The sequence below is a fragment of the Pleurodeles waltl genome, unplaced genomic scaffold (assembly GCF_031143425.1).
Source record: "Pleurodeles waltl isolate 20211129_DDA unplaced genomic scaffold, aPleWal1.hap1.20221129 scaffold_127, whole genome shotgun sequence".
Lineage (NCBI taxonomy): Eukaryota > Metazoa > Chordata > Amphibia > Caudata > Salamandridae > Pleurodeles > Pleurodeles waltl.
This window is the reverse complement of record NW_027149833.1, coordinates 850,232-867,930: the sequence shown is the minus strand read 5'-3', so window position 1 is coordinate 867,930 and position 17,699 is coordinate 850,232. Positions and strand designations below refer to the sequence as shown.

The window sequence follows — 17,699 nt, the reverse complement described above, 5'->3', positions numbered from 1 at the left end:
GAAAGGTATTTCACTTAGATACTCTAGGAACTTTGAATGCACACAATATAATGTGCAGTCTTTGTAAAAATGGCAATAAGCTATTTTAAAAGTGGACACAGTGCAAAAATCAACAGTTCTTGGGGGAGGTAAGTAAAGATTAGTTTTGAAGGTAAGTAAAACACTTACAAGTCTCAAAGTTGGGGCATAGGTAGCCCACCATTGGGGGTTCAAGGCAACCCCTAAGTTACCACACCAGCAGCTCAGGGCCAGTCAGGTGCAGAGGTCAAAGAGGTACCCAAAACACTTAGGTTTCAATGGCGAATAGGGGTGTTCCGGTTCCAGTCTGCCAGCAGGTAAGTACTTGCTGCCTCGGGGGGCAGACCAGGAGGGTTTTGTAGGGCACCGGGGGGGGGGGGGGGGGGGGGGACACAAGAAGGCACAAAAAGTACACCCTCAGCGGCACAGCGGCAGCCGGGTGCAGTGTGCAAACATGCGTCGGGTTTTAGATAGGAAGTAATGGGGAGACCTGGGGGTCTCTTCAACGATGCAGGCAGGCACAGGGGGCTCCTTGGGGCAGCCACCACCTGGGCTAGGCAGACGGTCGCCTGGGGGTCGCTTCTGTACTGGAGTTCGGTTCCTTCAGGTCCTGGGAACTGCGGGTGCAGTGTTGGTTCCAGGCATCGGGTCCCTTGTTACAGGCAGTCGCGGTCAGGGGGAGCCTCTGGATTCCCTCTGGAGGCGTCGCTGTGGGGGCTCAGGGGGGTCGTCTCTGGTTACTCACGGGCTCGCAGTCACCGGGGAGTTTTCCCTGAAGTGTTGGTTTTCTGCAGGTCGAGCCGGGGGCGTCGGGTGCAGAGTGGAAAGTTTCACGCTTCCGGCGGGAAACATGAAGTCTTTAAAGTTGTTTCTTTGTTGCAAGAAAGTTGCAGGTTGTTTAACAGGGCCGCTGTTCACAGGAGTTTCTTGGTCCTTGGTTGCAGGGCAGTCCTCTGAGGCTTCAGAGGTCACTGGTCCCTGTTGGATGCGTCGCTGTTGCAGTTTTCTTCCAAGTAGGGAGACAGGCTGGTAGGGCTGGGGCCAAAGCAGTTGTCGTCTCCGTCTTCTCTGCAGGGCTTCAGGTCAGCAGTCCTTCTTCTTGTTAAGGTTGCAGGAATCTAGTTTCCTAGGTTCTAGGGAGCCCCTAAATACTGAATTTAGGGGGTGTGTTTAGGTCTGGGAGGGCAGTAGCCAATGGCTACTGTCCTGGAGGGTGGCTACACCCTCTTTGTGCCTCCTCCCTGTGGGGAGGGGGGTGTATCCCTAAATCTATTGGGGGAATCCTCCACTCACAAGATGGAGGATTTCTAAAAGTAAAGGTCACCTCAGCTCAGGACACCTTAGGGGCTGTTCTGACTGGTGGGTGACTCCTCCTTGTTTTTCTAATTATCTCCTCCAGCCTTGCCGCCAAAAGTGGGGGCAGTGGCCGGAGGGGCAGGCATCTCCACTAGCTGGGATGCCCTGTGGCGCTGTAACAAAGAGGGTGAGCCTTTGAGGATCACCGCCAGGTGTTACAGTTCCTGCAGGGGGAGGTGAGAAGCACCTCCACCCAGTACAGGCTTTGTTCCTGGCCACAGAGTGACAAAGGCACTCCCCCCATGTGGCCAGCAACATGTCTGGTGTGTGGCAGGCTGGCAGACACTAGTCAGCCTACACTGGAAGTCGGGTATGTTTTCAGGGGGCATCTCTAAGATGCCCTCTGGGTGTATTTTACAATAAATTGCACACTGGCATCAGTGTGCAGTTATTGTGCTGAGAAGTTTGATACCAAACTTCCCAGTTTTCAGTGTAGCCATTATGGAACTGTGGAGTTCGTGTTTGACAAACTCCCAAACCATATACTCTTATGGCTTCCCTGCACTTACAATATCTAAGGTTTTGCTTAGACACTGTAGGGGCATAGTGCTCATGCACATATGCCCTCATCTGTGGTATAGTGCACCCTGCCTTAGGGCTGTAAGGCCTGCTAGAGGGGTGACTTACCAATGCCACAGGCAGTGTGAGGTTGGCATGGCACTCTGAGGGGAGTGCCATGTCGACTTAGTAATTTTCGTTCCACCAGCGCACCCAAGCTGTGAGGCAGTGTGCATGTGCTGAGTGAGGGGTCCCCCGGGTGGCATAAGACATGCTGCAGCCCTTAGAGACCTTCCTTGGCATCAGGGCCCTTGGTACCAGGGGTACCAGTTACTAGGGACTTACCTGAGTCAGGGTTGTGCCAGTTGTGGAGACAAAGGTACAGTTTAGGGAAAGAACACTGGTGCTGGGGCCTGGTTAGCAGGGTCTCAGCAAACTTTCAGATCATAACGTAGCATCAGCAAAGGCAAAACGTTAGGGGGTAACCATGCCAAGGAAGCATTTGCTTACATGTATTTTATCAGATTCTGTAATAAATCCTCCCTAAAGCTACAGCCAATGTTTTTGTTAATGGAGGATTAAGAAGGTTGGGCCTATGAAGTAAGGCTCTGCTAATACTATCCTCCTAGAGTAAAGGGAAGTAAAGAACTGTCCAGTTTCAAGAAGAGCTAGTGACGTATTACTACTTCCTCCATTTGCCCTGTTCTCATTTGCTCATTGTTGTTGCGTTCTAGTGGCAGTATGCATTATGGCTGTGTTGGCTTTGAACAGTGGGAGAATTCTTTCAGTGCGATCATTGGGGCGAGGGATAGTAATCTAGCTTCCGACAGTGTTCTACATTTCCTGTGGGCACCGTTGGAGTGACGTCTAGTATGGACGATGTTACAGCACCCAAGCCAATATGTCTTATTGTATCCTTTCTGTGGGTACATCAGGTAAAAGAAGTCCATCTGTTACGTGAAAGTCTGTTTTGCAGCTTGCTAATAAGACCAAAACTGTAAAAAAAAAAAAAAAAAAAAAATTGCCCTCTGAAAGACACCTTAATACAACATGGACACAAAGTTGAATGCTTTCAAGTGTAAGCAATATTCTACCCACATTAGAAAGCAGGACCCCACACTATTTTAGTAGCTCTTGATGCTCACAGTTTTGGTGTTACCGACCACAGACAAACTTTCTGTACAGATCCAACTTGCACCAAAATGCATAGTTTTCATTAAATCTGTGAAGTGGAAATAAAATCAGTAACCTGGCAAGCCTAGATTTAACTGTAGAGAAAAATAGTTACAGGCAGTACTTGGTGATGAAAGGTCAAGGGGTGAAGATGGTGCTTTGTGTGGTGGTTTATTTCTTGGACTTTTTTGTTTTCCCTCTGCCCTTCCACACACATTTCTATGTCCTTGAAGGGCTAAACTTCTGTGTAAAATTCAGAAGGAGGACTAGGCTTCCAGTAGGCTGTGGGTGTACCAGAAAATAATATTTTTGCTTCTTGAAATCATGGGTATCGCTTTTTTCAGTAACATTTTTGTTTTTGCTGACAGGAACGTGATGTCTTTGTCGATTCCACCTCTTATGGGCATAAATACCCAACTGCCAGAGAGAAATGGTTCCAGGGCCTCATCCGGACGTCACGGTGAGCATAATTCCTATGGAATACGGGCTTTGAATTTTTAACTGTGAGCCGGTCTGCATAATAGTTTTCTTTTGTGGAGCTAGCTCTGTTGCATTGCATATTGTGTATTGAGCCCCTAAAATAAGATTAATGTTCAACACTAAGGCCCTCATTAGAACATTGGCGGTAAAAGCCGCTTACCGCCATGCAGAAGACCGCCAACACACTGCCGCTGCAGTGGAATTCCGCCACGGTCATTATGACCCACTGCTCGGAATCCGCCAAAATTGAGGCACCCACACAAGTCCGCCACACCAAAGGTCAGTGATAAACTGGCGATAACAAAACCTCTACCGTCCAGCCAACAGAAATAATCCCACACTATCACGACCCACTAATCCACGCGGCGGTCTTTCAACTGCGGTATTCCATTGGTGGTACACACCGCTGCGCTCAAAATACACACACTCTTACAAAACACTGCCACTTTGGACAATACACACACCTGATACACATACACACATCACTCCCACACACCCATTACAATATAAAGCACACACCCACATCACCCACAAACCCCTACGACCAAAATACCGAAAGAAGGCCAGAGAGAGACACTACAAACTACTACCAAGCATCTACAGGCACACAATACCATCAACCACATAACTTCCACGCACCTCACACAACACACCACTAAATATCACCCCACTTATCACTACACACACCACCTCACACATCACCCACACCACCCCATGGCACGGCAAAGACACCCCAGGTTCTCTGAGGAGGAGCTCAGGGTCATGGTGGAGGTATTCGGATCACAGGTGCAGCACACCTCCATAGCTAGGAAGATGGAGCTATTGCAAAGAATAGTGGACAGGGTTAACGCAGTGGGAGACCACCTAAGAAATAGGGAGGACATCAAGAAGAGGTGGAAGACCTATGGTGGAAGGTGCGTTCCGTGGTCTCAAGACATCACCTTGCGGTTCAGCAGACTGGCGGCGGACCCCCACCTCCTCCCCCACAACTAACAACATGGGTGGAGCAAGTCTTGGCGATTCTGCATCCTGAGTGCCTCGCAGGAGTAGATGGAGGAATGGACTCTGGTAAGGCAATGCGTTACTACTATATCCCCCACCCGCATGCCATCACATACCCCCACCCTCGCCCTCACCCCCATCATTCCAACTCCTCACAAATGTCCCAATATCACAAACCACACATCCCAATACCAGCCCTGCATGAAACAACAAAGCATGGACACCCATCACCAAAGCATGGCCATTGCACATACCAAGACACCCCCCTAAACCACTGTCACACAAGGTCCCACACAGGAATGCAAGCACTGGGGTACACGGTCACCCACCCATTGCACACCATGGCACACACAGATGCAATAAACATCCTTTTATACCCCTGCAGGACCCCTACCCAACATCACAGGACAGGAGGGTCCACACCACCAACAGAAGAGGCCCACAGTGATGACAGCAGCTTTGTCCAACTGGATCTAGATGACCAGCCCTGCCCATCTGGGACCTCGGGACAGTCAGTTCCCCTCACACTGGCACAGTCCACCACAGAGCTTCCCCCCCTATGGAAACACCAGCACAGCACCCACCCAGCGGGCCCATACATCTGTCCCCAGGACACGTCAATCAGCAGTGTGTCCACCACTACAGGGAACCCAGGCTAACCCCCCACCCCAACAACAACAGGGACCTGGGGGCAGTAGCAGTGGGGACACAGTCCAGGGGACAGAGGCCCAGTAACACAGGGGAACTGGGAGGGCTGCTGTGCGACAGGGGGGGACAGGCCCAGGGAACCCACTCTCCACGAGGCCCTCTCCAACATCATGGGAGCATACCACCATTCCCAGGAGACGATGGCAGTAGTACTGGCCAAGTTTCACGAGACCCAGCGGCTGCAGGAGGAACAGTATTTGGGCTTCAGGGAGGAACTCAGATCCATCAATTCCACCCTGGGCACCATCGTAGGGGTGCTGATGGAGGTCCTCAACACCAGGAAGGGACACTGTTGCACAAGGGGCCGCTGACACTAGCCTGGACAATGAACTGGCCACCACCTCCACCGGCGCTAGTGGACAAGAGGCACCGCCACAGGACCACCACACTAGCACCCCACCCCCTGCAGAGGGAGAACCACCCCGCAAACAGTCCCTGAGATCCAGGACAAAGACAGAGAACGATGCCAAGACCCCCGCCAAGAAATGACACTGCCCTGATTGTCATCCTTCTGTCACACCTTGTCACCCTGTCCATCCTCAGACTGCCCCACCTCCACTTCCTATGCCCATTTGGGCAATGCACCTGTGAGACTAATAGACTGGACTCTGCCATGGACATTCCTCCACCATCACCCCTCACCATTTTATAGCACCCTCCAATATTGAGCACTTAAACAAACACCCTTAAAGCACAAAACAATCTGGAGTCTGTCTGTGATTTCGAAGTAGTGTAGTAGCAATTACAGTGTCTGTAGGAAGTTGGCTCTGTATGTACTATTTCAAAGTAAGAAATAGCATGCACAGAGTCCAAGGGTTCCCCTTAGAGGTAAGATAGTGGCAAAAAGAGAATTCTAATGCTCTATTTTGTGGTAGTGTGGTCGAGCAGTAGGCTTATCAGAGGGTAGTGTTAAGCATTTGTTGTACACACACAGGCAATAAATGAGGAACACACACTCAAAGACAATTCCAGGCCAATAGGTTTTTATATAGAAAACTCTCTTTTCTTAGTTTATTTTAAGAACCACAGTTTCAAGAGTTACAAACAATACTTTAAATGAAAGGTATTTCACTTAGGAACTTTAGGAACGTTGAATTAGCAAAATAGCATATACAGTTTTCACACAAATGGCAATAAGCTATTTTAAAACTGGACACAGTGCAATTTTCAACAGTTCCTGGGGGAGATAAGTGTTTGTTAGTTTTGCAGGTAAGTAAACCACCTACAGGGTTCAAAGTTGGGTCCAAGGTATCCCACCTTGGGGGTTCAGAGCAACCCTAAAGTTACCACACCAGCAGCTCAGGGCCAGTCAGGTGCAGAGGTCAAAGTGGTGCCCAAAACACATAGGGGGTCATTCCAACCCTGGCGGATGGCGGAGAACCGGCGGTAAGACCACCAACAGGCTGGCGGTCTTACCTTGGTGTATTATGACCATGGCGGTTACCGCCATGGTCAACCGCCGGTTATCTGTCCCGCCCGCCAGGGTGGAGAGGGCCGCCGGGCTGGAGACCTGGGTCTCCAGCCCGGCGGCCGTCAGTATACCGCCGGCGGTATTTGGACCCGGCTTACCGCCGTGGATTTCCAGCTGTTTGAACCGCCATGAAATCCATGGCGGTAAGCACTATCCGTGCCAGGGAAATCCTTCCCTGGCCCTGATAGGGGTCTCCCCCATCCCCACTCCCACCCTAACACCCTCCCCTACACCCCCCACCACCCCTGTCACACCCCAAAGGTGGCAGGGCCCCCCTCCCCACCCGACCCCCAACATAACATTACTCACACACACCCGACACAAATGCAGGCACCACACACGCACACACCCCAACATACATGCCTACATCCACACACACAGTCAGAAACGCACACCTACATTTAAACATACACGCACACATCCATAGACATACCCACAGACATACATGCACTCATTCCCATACACACAGCACCGCCGCAAGCATACACGCACTCACACACCCCCTCTACATACACACACGCACACCCCCATGCACGCACACAACACCCCCCTCCCCTAACGGACGATCGACTTACCTGGTCCGTCGATCTTCCGGGAGGGGACGGGTGCCATGGGGGCAGCTCTGCCGACACCACACCGCCAACAGAACACCGCCATGGCGAATCACAGGACGTGATTCACTGGGCGGTGTTCTGTTGGCGTGGCGGTGGAGGTGGAGCAACCTCCACTTCCCCGCCGCCCGCAAGTATGGCTGTTGGCGGCTCTCCGTCGGAATAACGACGGAGAGCAGCCAACAGTCATAATACGCCGAGCGGCAAACCGCCTGCACAGGCGGTCTTCCGCACGGCGGTCCCTCAGCGGTCTTGCAAAAAGACCGCCGAGGTCGTAATGACCCCCATAGGCTTCAATGGAGAAGGGGGTGCCCCGGTTCGAGTCTGCCAGCAGGTAAGCACCCGGGTCTTCAGAGGGCAGAGCAGGGGGGTTTTGTAGGGCACCGGGGGGGACACAAGTCCTCACAAAGTACACCCTCAGCGGCACGGGGGCGGCCGGGTGCAGTGTGCAAACGGGCGTCGGGTTTGCAATAGGATTCAATGGGAGACCCAGGGGTCTCTTCAGCGAAGCAGGCAGGCAAGGGGGGGATCCTCGGGGTAGCCACCACCTGGGCAAGGGAGAGGGCCACCTGGGAGTCGCTTCTGCACTGGAGGTCAGATCCTTCAGGTCCTGGGGGCTGCGGGTGCAGTGTCTTTACCAGGTGTAGGGTTCTTTGAAGCAGGCAGTCTCGGTCAGGGGGAGCCTCTGGATTCCCTCTGCAGGCATCGCTGTGGGGGCTCAGGGGGGTCAACTCTGGCTACTCACGGCTCGCAGTCGCCAGGGAGTCCTCCCTGTAGTACTGGTTCTCCACAAGTCGAGCCGGGGGCGTCGAGTGCAGAGTGCAAAGTCTCACGCTTCCGGCGGGAAACGTGTGTTCTTTCAAAGTTGCTTCTTTGTTGCAAAGATGCTTCTTCCTTGGAGCAGAGCCGCTGTCCTCGGGAGTTCTTGGTCCTTTTAGATGCAGGGTAGTCCTCTGAGGCTTCAGAAGTTGCTGGACCCTGTGGAACGCGTCGCTGTAGCAGTTCTTTTGAAGTGGGGAGACAGGCCTGTAGAGCTGGGGCCAAAGCAGTTGGTGTCTCCTTCTTCTCAGCAGGTTTTTCAGCTCAGCATTCCTTCTTCGTCTTAGGTTGCAGGCATCTATCTTGCTAGGTTCTGGGAGCCCCTAAATACTCTATTTCGGGGTGTGTTTAGGTCTGGGGGGTTAGTAGCCAGTGGCTACTAGCCCTGAGGGTGGCTACACCCTCTTTGTGCCTCCTCCCTGCGGGGAGGGGGGCACATCCCTAATCCTATTGGGGGAATCCTCCATCTGCAAGATGGAGGATTTCTAAAAGTCAGAGTCACCTCAGCTCAGGACACCTTAGGGGCTGTCCTGACTGGCCAGTGACTCCTCCTTGTTTTTCTCATTATCTCCTCCGGCCTTGCCGCCAAAAGTGGGGCCGTGGCCGGAGGGGGCGGGCAACTCCACTAGCTGAAGTGCCCTGGGGTGCTGTAACAAAGGGGGTGAGCCTTTGAGGCTCACCGCCAGGTGTTACAGTTCCTGCAGGGGGAGGTGAGAGGCACCTCCACCCAGTACAGGCTTTGTTACTAGCCACAGAGTGACAAAGGCACTCTCCCCATGTGGCCAGCAACATGTTTGGTGTGTGGCAGGCTGCTAAAACTAGTCAGCCCACACTGGCAGTTGGGTATGGTTTCAGGGGGCATCTCTAAGATGCCCTCTGGGGTGTATATCACAATAAAATGTACAGTGGCATCAGTGTGCATTTATTGTGCTGAGAAGTTTGATATCAAACTTCCCAGTTTTCAGTGTAGCCATTATGGTGCTGTGGAGTTCGTGCATGACAGACTCCCAGACCATATACTCTTATGGCTACCCTGCACTTACAATGTCTAAGGTTTTGCTTAGACACTGTAGGTGCATTGTGCTCATACACCTATGCCCTCACCTATGGTATAGTGCACCCTGCCTTAGGGCTGTAAGGCCTGCTAGAGGGGTGATGTATCTATACCTATAGGCAGTGTGAGGTTGCCATGGAACCCTGAGGGGAGTGCCATGTCGACTTAGTCATTTTATCCCCACCAGCACACACAAGCTGGCAAGCAGTGTGTCTGTGCTGAGTGAGGGGTCTCCAGGGTGGCATAAGACATGCTGCAGCCCTTAGAGACCTTCCCTGGCATCAGGGCCCCTGGTGCCAGGGGTACCAGTTACAACGGGCTTACCTGGATGCCAGGGTGTGCCAATTGTGGAAACAAAGGTACAGGTTAGGGAAAGAACACTGGTGCTGGAGCCTGGTTAGCAGGCCTCAGCACACTTTCAAATCATAACTTGGCATAAGCAAAGGCAAAAAGTCAGGGGGTAACCATGCCAAGGAGGCATTACCTTACAGTGTCAAAACGCTCTTTCAATTGTAATGTCAACATACCTATGTCACACATCTCTAGTCCATGAGGAAACAAAGCAGATGTCACACAGTGGGACCCACATCTGTGAAATCATAAGTGAAAGTGACAACTCAGTGACCATACACTGGGTGAAAAGGACAGACAGTAGAGAGGTAGTAGTGTTAAAGTACATGTAGTAGGCAGGTTTGTATTCTTACCTGTGTCTCACTGGAAGTATTGCAGGATCACCGATTTCCTGTTGTCGATGTCCTCTTCTTCTGCTTCCTCGTCTTCACTGTCCACAGGCCCCACAGCTGCCACAACACCTCCACCTGGACCATCCTCCTGCAGAAAAGGCACCTGTCGTCGCAAAGCTAAGTTGTGAAGCATACAGCAGGCCACGATGATCTGGCACACCTTCTTTGGTGAGTAGAATAGGGATCCACCTGTCATATGGAGGCACCTGAACCTGGCCTTCAGGAGGCCGAAGATCCGCTCTGTAATCCTCTGAGTTTGCCCATGGGCCTCATTGTAGTGTTCCTCTGCCCTTGTCCTGGGATTCCTCACTGGGGCCAGTAGCCATGACAGGTTGGGGTAACCAGAGTCACCTGACAATGGCGTGGGACAACTGTTAGACACACACTAACCTGTAGGGATATCCCCAGACCCAGCCAACCATTCCCACTGACTTGCTTCCAGGTGCTCACCTAATAGCCACACACGGTGCCTCTGGAGTTGCCCCGTCACATAAGGGATGCTGCTATTCCACAGGATGTAGGCGTCATGCACTGAGCCAGGGAACATGGCATTCACATGGGAGATGTACTGGCCTGCCAAACATACCATCTGTACATTCATCAAATGATAACTCTTCCGGTTCCTGTACACCTGTTCACTCCTGTGGGGGGGGTACCAAAGCCACATGGGTCCCATCAATGGCACCTATGATGTTGGGGATATGTCCAAGGGCATAGAAGTCACCTTTCACTGTAGGTAAATAAATCCTCCACCTGAGGGAAAACGATGTAGCTCCGCATGGGTTTCAGCAGGGCAGACAACACTTTGGACAATACGTTGGAAAACATAGGCTGGGACATCCCTGATGCCATGGCCACAGTTGTTTGAAAAGACCCACTAGCAAGGAAATGGATCACTGATAGCACCTGCACTTGAGGGGGGATTCCTGTTGGATGGCGGATTGCTGACATCAGGTCTGGCTCCAACTGGGTACACAGTTCCTGGATTGTGGCACGGTCAAACCTGTAGGTGATAATCAAATTCCTTCCCTCCATTGTCGACAGGTCCACCAGCGGTCGGTACACCGGAGGATTCCGCCATCTCCTCACATGTTCCAGCGGACGGTTCCTATGAAGGACAACAGCGAGCACAGAGTTAAACAACTCAGAGGCATGTACCCACAGTCTACACAGAACACCATTCACACACAAAATGTGGCCTGTATGTGTGTTGAGACTAGGCCTAGGTATGTGTGACGCAGTTGGTAATTAGGCCATGTGGGCCCCTGAAATGGCGGCTGTCTGACCTGTAAAGTGGGACAATGGGATGTGAGGTAACTGTGCTGGCGTTGTACACCGTCGAGGTAGACGGTTGAAGACCGCAGCGCAATGCTGCATTGGTTAACATTGGACCCTATGGGTCCCAGGAGCCAATGACGGTGTATGCCGGCGGTGATGGTACGCACCGCCGCGGACATGACTGCTGCGGACGTGACCGCCATTTTCTAGCTGTTGAATCAATCGATACCTGATCTTCAACAGGAGAGGACCTACACTGCAAGTGCTGCTGTGACCTCGGTCTGGAAGAGACAATGGCTCGTGCGTCTGGGAAAGGGGCCCCTGCCTTCACATCAGAGGAGTTGGAGAAGCTTGTCGATGGGGTCCTCCCCCAGTACACGCTGCTCTACGGTCCTCCAGACCAACAGGTAAGTTCACAGGGAGCATGTTGTATGGGCTATGCCTGTGTGGAGAGGGCTGGTTGTAAGAATGAAGGGGGTAGAGTTATGCATGCATGAAAGACGGTGGGTGCATGTGCCACATGGCAAGGGTAGGGATGGGACCCACTCACTTTGACGGCGCAGTTGGTAATGACTTCTCTTTGTACCCTGTACATTGCATGTAGGTCAGCGCCCACCAGAAGAAGGATATTTGGCGTGCCATCGCCAAGGACGTCCGGACCCTGGGGGTCCACCACATACGGAGCACCCACTGCCGGAAGAGATGGGAGGACATTCGCCAATGGAGCAAGAAGACGGCGGAGGCTCAGCTGGGGATGGCCTCCCAACGTGGGAGGGGTGCCCGTCGAACCATGACCCCCCTGATGTTCAGGATCCTGGCGGTGGCCTACCCGGAGTTGGATGGGCGCTTGAGGGCACCACAGCAGACACAGGGGGTTGAGTACACTCTCATTCAGCTGACTTTGCGCGCAGTGGAGGTGTCTGAGTGGGGGAGGAGGGCTGTGGGTTTCCCTTGGACAGGGTGAGTTCCATAGGCTAGGCCCCTCCGTAAGGCATCACCCTGTGGCCCCCCCACCTCTGTAGAGTGCCAAGTACAGCTATTCATGCACCTGTGTCATCTATGTGTACAGATGTCTTCCATAGCCTTGTAGGCCATTTCCCAGGAATTGCACTGTAGAGCCCAACAGCGCAACGTAGTGCAGGGGGGTTCTGTGTCTGTCTTGTCCGCCAACGGTAGCAGTAATCCATGCACTCAACATGTCTTTCTTCTGTTCCCCCCCCTTTTTTGTGGTCTCCCTGTTCTTGTGTGCATTAGCATCATCAGGCGGAGGAGCAGTGGCACCGGAGCACGAGGGAGCTGCATCCCACATGGCCATGGAGGGCCACACTACGGACTCTGAATACACCAGTGGGACGGAGGGCAAGGGGAGCACCACGGCGGGGATAGGAGCTCCCTTGTGGTGGCGGCAACATCTGTGCCCCCCACTTCTACAGGTACAGCCGCCACCCCCCCTGCCAGCACCGCCCTCCCAGCAGCCCCTCAGCCTTCACCCCGTGCCAGCTCACCCAGGAGGGTGGGCATCACTTTCGCCCCAGGCACCTCAGCTCCTGCCCCAGTCACCTCTGCTGCCCTCAGGGAGGAGGCCATTGACCTCCTCAGGTCACTCACTGTTGGGCACTCTACCATTGTGAATGCCATCCAGGGTGTAGAACGGGAGTTGCAACAAACTAATGCATTCCTCGAGGGCATTCATTCTGGTCAGGCGGCACTTCACCAATCCTTTCAAACTCTGGCCTCAGCACTGATGGCAGCCATTGTCCCTGTGTCTGGCCTCCCTCTCCAACTTCCTCCACCCAGACCCAATCCCCTTTACCTCTGCCTATCCCAAGCACACCATCAGACCAGCCTGCACACACCTCACCACACAAGGGAAGCTCAGGCAAACATAAGCACCACACATCCCACAGGCACTCATGCAAGCATCACACACATACAGACACACCAACATCCACTGCCTCCACTGTGTCCCCCTCCTCGTCGTCTCCCTCCTCCCTTCCAGTCTCGTCTACACTCACACCTGCATGCACTACCTTTACAGCCACTACGTCCCGCACCAGCACACCCCGCTCACGTGCAGTCACCACCCCCACTACCATTCACACGTCCCCTGTGTCCTCTCCCAGTGTGTCTGTGACGCCCCGGCCGAAGATACACAAACGCAGGTACACACCCACCCAACATACATCCACCTCACCACAGCCTCCAGCGCATGCACCTGCACCCAAAACCACAAAACGTACACCTCCTACAACCACCACCTCTTCCTCCACTCCCAAACCCCCTCCAGCTACCCGTCCCAGTGTGTCCAAACAACTTTTCCTGTCCACGATTAACCTATCCCCCCCCCCCCCCATCCAACTCCTAGGTCCCGAACTAGCATCTCAGCCACAAAATCTCCGGGACCAGTGGTGCCTGTTGTCACAGGTATGTGGAGTGCACCGGTCACCAGGACAGCCAGTGTGTCACAGAGCCACAGCACAGCCAGTCCCCCCCTGTGAAGCACCAGACGTTGGCCAGTGCCCGGTGGGAGAGGGGGAAGACTCCAGCCACCCAAGCTGCTCCCAGGGGTCCCGGTGGGAGTGTGGACTCAGCTGTGACTCCTCCCAAGGTGGGGAAGGGCCAGAAGAAACCCGGCAAGTCTGGGACGAGCAGCACAGCGGAGAAGCCCGCCATCATCCCCGCTGCCCAGGAGGCCACCGCCAGCCCCATCGTCGCTGCCCAGGAGGCCACCGCCAGCCCCATCGTCGCTGCCCAGGAGGCCACCGCCAGCCCCATCGTCGAGGCCACCGGCAGCCCAATCGTCGCTGCCCAGGAGGGCCCCGCCAGCCACAGCCCACCTGCCCAGTAGGGCCCCGCCAGCCACAGCCCACCTGCCCAGGAGGGCCCCCCAGCCACAGCCCACCTGCCTAGGAGAGCCCCGCCAGCCACAGCCCAGCTGACCAATGAAGGAGAGCCAGCCCCAGCCCAGCTGGGCAATGAAGGACCGCCAACTCAAGCACCGCTGCACAGGGCAAGCACCGCTGAACAGGACAAGGACCGCCAACTCAAGCACTGCTGAACAGGGCAAGCACTGCTGAACAGGGCAAGGACCGCCAACTCAAGCACCGCTGCACAGGGCAAGCACTGCTGAACAGGGCAAGGACCGCCAACTCAAGCACCACTGCACAGGGCAAGGACCGCCAACTCAAGCACCGCTAGCCATGAGCGGCAGGGGCACTGACGCAACAGGGACCGTCACGGGGTGAGTGATGCACTCTGGGCACCAGTCCCCCTCCAGACACCAGTGGAGAATGTTATCATCCACTTGAGAGACTGTGGCTTTGCACTCCCCAGGATTGATCAGTGGGCAAACCACCCGCTGTATAGACTTGAGAGACTGTGGCTTTGCACTCCCCAGGATTGATCAGTGGGCAAACCACCCACTGTAGAAACTTGAGAGACTGTGGCTTTGCACTTCCCAGGATACATCAATGCGCATGGAGGCCCCTCGTGGATCTGGCGTCATGCAGTCATCTGGCTGAGGTGCCACCCTTTCCCTTCCCCCAGAGGTGCCTGTTGTATTTCTATCTGATGCCCCTGCAGTGTTCTCTCGGTTTTGATCTGGTATCGTGTGTGGGCCTCGCCCATGCATTGTGGGCCCAGTGATCCACGGACTATAAATGGTGTAATATCTGGACTAATAATCTTGGTGTATATTTTGTTAATAGTGTATAATAATAATGTATATTTTTGCTTACTGATTTTTGATATATTACAATGGTTACACTCATTTCTTTTTGTCTTTGCATTCTTCCGGGGGGGGGGGGGGTTGGGGGGCGGGGGTGTTGCGTGTGTGTGTCCCTGTTTCCCCCCTCCCCTGTGTCGTAGGTACAGTATTCACTGTGGTGTTCGCCGCCGGCGTTGGTGCTCCTGGTACAGGAGCAGGAAGACAATCTCAGGGAGAATTTGGAGGTCCGGGTCCATGGTGTCCTCCTTCCTCGTGGAGTGTGTAGAGGTGAGCGTTTTCCCTTTGAGATTCCTGTTTCCGCCGTGTTTTTATCCGCAGTGTATCCGCCCCGGAGAAGGTGGCAGATTGGCCTGTCATAATAGTGTGGCAGGTACATTGTCCTCTGCCTGTCTGTTGGCGGTGACCGCCGAGCTGTTTGTTTGTACCGCCGTGGCGGTCAGAGTGTTAAAGTGGCTGTCTTTGTTGGCGGTTTCCGCCACAGTAGTAATTGCAAAATTTTTACCGCTGGCCTGTTGGCGGTCTTACCGCCGCTTTAACACCGTCCGCCAGGGTTGTAATGACCACCTCTATCTTGCACCTTAACTTTTTGCAAGGATTAATTCAGTGCAGCCTAAATATTGTACTGCCTCATGAGGATTTCTGATTTGATCAAGCCGACTTTCTTGATCCTCAACGCGCCCCGTCTGCCCTCATGGGCCAAAATAACTAAAAGGGACAACTGAATAAATGGTTTGTCAATCTGTTCTAGGTCGTTCATCTCAGCAGCTCTATCCAGTGTTAAGGTTAATTTCTCTTCCTGTCGTCTTCTGGCGCTGCTGTGGCACAATCTAGTTACTGTTTTTCACCTAATAGTAAAATTCTCAGTTTGTAATACTGCAGTTTAATAACTGATGCACGTAATGGGGATTAATCCATGGCTACATAGGCATTTACAAGGTTTAACATATTTAGGGTTTTTACTTAATTTGTGCCCGGAAGCACGTCTTTGATTTGTTCCATATGACAAGCTTTGATGCACCAGAGTGGGGAGCGGGACACACTTCCAGGCATATGGACGATCAGTTCATGGGGCATTACGTAAAGAACCCTGCGACTTGTAACTTGCTGAATGGTTAGATGCTGCGCTCAGTCATAGTCACTACTAATGGGAACACATGATCAAGCATATTAACATTGGGATATCTGAGCTACTAATTGGCAGGTGTGATCAATGGTAACTGTGAGGTAAATTGATATGATATTCAGTAAGTTTTCTGAGATAGCGTTCGGAAATTAATAAACTATTTCCATATGTTATTTTGTGTATTTTTATCCTTATGAGGACAGTTGGCTTTCAGGTTTCCGAATCCTCCTGAGTAAAATCATTCGGAATTATAAAATTGTATTTTGTCAGATTCTGTAATAAATCCTCCCTAAAGCTACAGCCAATGTTTGTGTTAATGGAGGATTAAGAAGGTTGGGCCTATGAAGTAAGGCTCTGCTGATACTATCTCCCTAGAGTAAAGGGAAGTAAAGAACTGTCAGTTTCAAGAAGAGCTAGTGACGTGTTACTACTTCCTACATTTGCCCTGTTCTCATTTGCTCATTGTTGTTGCGCTCTAGTGGCAGTATGCATCATGGCTGGGTTGGCTTTGAACAGTGGGAGAATTCTTTCAGTGCGATCATTGGGGCGAGGGATAGTAATCTAGCTTCCGACAGTGTTCTACATTTCCTGTGGGCACCGTTGGAGTGACGTCTAGTATGGGCGATGTTATAGCACCCACGCCAATATGTCTTATTGTATCCTTTCTGTGGGTACATCAGGTGAAAGAAGTCCATCTGTTACGTGAAAGTCTTTTTTTGCAGCTTGCTAATAAGACCGATATTACCAAAACTGTAAAACAAATTGCCCTCTGAAAGACACCTTAATACAACATGGACACAAAGTTGAATGCTTTCAAGTGTAAGCAATATTCTGCCCACATTAGAAAGCAGGACCCCACACTATTTCAGTAGCTCTTGATGCTCACAGTTTTGGTGTTACCGACCACAGACAAACTTTCTGTACAGATCCAGCTTGCACCAAAATGCATACTTTTCATTAAATCTGTGAAGTGGAAGAACAATCAGTAACCTGGCAAGCCTAGATTTAACTGTAGAGAAAGATAGTTACAGGCAGTACTTGGTGATGAAAGGTCAAGGGGTGAAGATGGTGCTTTGTGTGGTGGTTTATTTCTTGGACTTTTTTGTTTTCCCTCTGCCCCTCCACACACATTTCTGTGTACTTGAGGGGCTATGCTTCTGTGTAAAATTCAGAAGGAGGACTAGGCTTCCAGTAGGCTGTGGGTGTACCAGAAAATAATATTTTTGCTTCTTGAAATCATGGGTATCGCTTTTTTCAGTAACATTTTTGTTTTTGCTGACAGGAACGTAATGTCTTTGTCCATTCCACCTCTTATGGGCATAAAAACCGAACTCCCAGAGAGAAATGGTTCCAGGGCCTCATCTGGACGTCACGGTGAGCATAATTCCTACAGAATACGGGCTTTGAATGTTGAACTGTGAGCCGGTCTGCATCATAGTTTTCTTTTGTGGAGCTAGCTCTCTTGCATTGCATATTGTGTATTGAGCCCCTAGGATAAGATTAATGTTCAACACCAAGCCTGTTTAAGATTCTGAGTAATCTAGTCCAGTGCAGTTCTGTGCTTTCACCCTGTGCATCTTCCCATGTTGCAGGCCAAGAAAGCCTTTGAAAGGGTTGAGAGGCCAGCATGGTTCTAAA

The 17,699-nt window shown here is 52.2% G+C and overlaps 2 non-coding genes across 2 annotated transcripts; both read left to right on the top strand.

Moving 5' to 3' along the window:
• The first annotated feature begins 2,441 nt into the window (after nucleotides 1-2,441).
• On the top strand, nucleotides 2,442-2,569 carry LOC138273950 (small Cajal body-specific RNA 4). Its single transcript, XR_011200321.1, has one exon. It is a non-coding gene; the product is annotated as a small Cajal body-specific RNA 4 (non-coding RNA).
• A 13,807-nt stretch (nucleotides 2,570-16,376) lies between these two features.
• On the top strand, nucleotides 16,377-16,503 carry LOC138273985 (small Cajal body-specific RNA 4). The gene has a single exon (XR_011200357.1). It is a non-coding gene; the product is annotated as a small Cajal body-specific RNA 4 (non-coding RNA).
• Nucleotides 16,504-17,699: the final 1,196 nt, after the last annotated feature.